This window comes from Oryctolagus cuniculus, chromosome 6 (assembly GCF_964237555.1).
Source record: "Oryctolagus cuniculus chromosome 6, mOryCun1.1, whole genome shotgun sequence".
Taxonomy (NCBI): domain Eukaryota; kingdom Metazoa; phylum Chordata; class Mammalia; order Lagomorpha; family Leporidae; genus Oryctolagus; species Oryctolagus cuniculus.
This window is the reverse complement of record NC_091437.1, coordinates 41,893,722-41,896,398: the sequence shown is the minus strand read 5'-3', so window position 1 is coordinate 41,896,398 and position 2,677 is coordinate 41,893,722. Positions and strand designations below refer to the sequence as shown.

At 46.7% G+C, this 2,677-nt stretch overlaps 1 pseudogene; it reads left to right on the top strand.

Moving 5' to 3' along the window:
- Positions 1 to 1,301: 1,301 nt before the first annotated feature.
- On the top strand, positions 1,302 to 1,640 carry LOC100348383 (elongin-B pseudogene; annotated as a pseudogene).
- The last annotated feature ends 1,037 nt before the right edge of the window (positions 1,641 to 2,677 follow it).

The window sequence follows — 2,677 nt, the reverse complement described above, 5'->3', positions numbered from 1 at the left end:
AGAAAACTCAATAGGAAGAGCAAGTATGGAGACGAGGTAGATACTGATATTAATTTTGGACTTCCTGAGCTTAAGGTTCTAGGAGGATGTACATGGGGCTACATTCTGTGTGACACAGGAAAGGTAAGATAAGTGCTTAGGAAATAAAGAATATTGGCCATCACAATAAGTATGATTTGTACTAGCACAGAGATATGTGTAGGTCAGAGTTCAATACAAAGGGAAAAAAATCACTGTAAATATTCCAAGTCAAAGGAGATTTAACACAGGGAATTACCAATGCCATAAGCACTCCAAAAGCCAGAGGGCCAGGAGGGACAGAAGCTGAGACCATGGCATTCCAAGACGTGCTACCACTGCTGCAATTCCAAGGTTACAGGCTGTAGCTACCACTGTCCCTTCCAGCCCTAGTAGATGTTAACTATACAGTGACACGATGCATTCAGCCATCACAGCAGCTTCTGAACACTCATGTTGCCACCACCTTGGCTCTGTATAGGCACCGCTGCGGGAAAGTCTCAGGCAAGAACAACCAAGCAGTAGGACTTCCCCTGCAACAGGCATCCTAGCTTCAACAAAAATGGGTTTACTTTCTAACCTCTCCCAGTGGAAGGAAGAAGAAATAGCAGTTGACAAAGCCAAGTTGAAGATTCTGGCATAAGGAATGTTTGAGTACTATGAGGACACAAAGGAGCAATTAATTGTCACTGTGATCACTGAACAGCCTGAGCTTGACCTTTATGCACGAGGTCTGTCTACCCATCTCTAAAATGAGGCAGCTGAAGTCTGTGATTTGCAAGCATCTCTTCATCCCAGTTATTTCAGAAGTCTGTGAAAGACAACCTCGCTCCAACCCACAGTTAGTTTTCTCCCTGGGAGTATTATCTTCCCAGGCGACAGGCAAGCCCCGTACATTGGAACGTAATCATTAAACATCTGGCAAGAAGCACCACCCCATACACAGTTTAATAACTCACATTCCAATCCAATTACTGCAGGTTTCATAAACAAGTACTTATTAGAATACGGTCGTTTCCTCTGAGCAAGCAGCATTTTTAGACGGGAAATTACAATGATTAGCTTCAAGATACAGGCATGAATAATAGAATCACTCCTCTTCTCTCCTTGTTCTTATTGTTCCCCTTGCACGCCGTCTTAAATAGGCAGTGTCTGTGCAGTAGCTCAGTGCAGCCGGCTGTCCCACTTGGACCTGTCCATCCCTTGACAGAAGATCCTGTAGGTTTCTTCATCAAAACACATCTGCCAGCACCTGCGTGTCAAGAGGAGAAGCAGCCAGTGTGATGGATGTTCTCCTCATGATCTGCCATCACCAAATCACCATCTTCAGTGATGCCGAGGAACCAAGTACCATGCTCAAACCGAAGCGCAACATCCAGGGCATCTTCAAGCAGCTGCCCGATGAGCAACAGCTGTGCAAGGCCAACCAGCTTCTGGATGCCTACAAGACGCTGGGAGAATGTGGCTTTACCAGCCAGAGAGCATGGCCACAGGTTCCAGCCACAGTGGGACTGGCCTTCCGGGCAGATGGTGCTTTTGGAGCTCAGCACGTTGAGCCCTTCTCCAGCCCTCCGGAGCTGCAAGACTCAGAGAGCAGTACCCATGAACAAGCTGCACCGTGAGGGCCCCAGGCCCACCCCCATAGAGGCACATTCACCCAGTTAGGGATCTGGGCGTCTGCCTGGTTGCTGCCTCTTTCTCCCCCACCCTCCTCCAGACTCCAGGAGCTACCCTCCCTGGGATGGGTCCTGCAACCCTACAAGACTTCAGCTTCTTGATAGCCAGGCAACCTGCTGCCGCTGAGAATTGGGTACGTGGCTGCCCTGAAAGCCGGACCATTCTCCACAGCCAACATGGGGACAAGGGAAGACTAGTCTGGGACAAACAGTGAATTCTTTCTCCAAGGTACCTTCCCAGGGACCTCCTGGCTTGTTCCAAGTCTTCCAGGATGAGGAATAAAGGCCAGGAGCCAAAGTATGAGCTGAAGCCCCAGTGCCTGTAGCCTGAGAGCAGGATCTGTGAGGGAACCACAACTTAGAACACCTACTGCACAGCCTGTGGGCCTTTAGCAGATCCTGACAGCGATAGAGCACATGTGGTTTTTCCCTCGCTATACTTAATTAAGCAGGCTACAGACCCCAAGAAAACATGCATCTGCCTTGCTTATGGGTCTGCTAGGCGTCCTACTTATTGTTTATCCATTGCTGAGTGGCTATCAATAGTATGAGAATATGAGGGGACTTTGGTGGAAGAAGAGCAGCAGCAGACTGACGGTGGACTGCCTGGCTTCAGATACTGGTGACCTCTTGCTGAGTCAATGAATCCCCGTTGTTCAAATGAATGGGCTGGATTAGAGCAGGAATTCTTAACCTGTGGTACGTGGACATGCTTCAGGCAGATTAAGAAGCTGACAATGAGTTAAGAATACGGTAGTGACTTATCCTGACTATCGAGGAACAACTTACTACTTTATTCCTTTTAGTATTCTTTTTGTTCTGCTTAATACCATTGGTTGAACTCTTTAATTGGCACACAACTATTCTTGGGTGTTTATTTTTTTTAACAATCAATATCTGTTTATTTTTTTTAATTTTCAATTATCTTTATATACAGAAGATGAATTTAGCATATATTAAGTAAAGATTTCAACAGTTTGCAC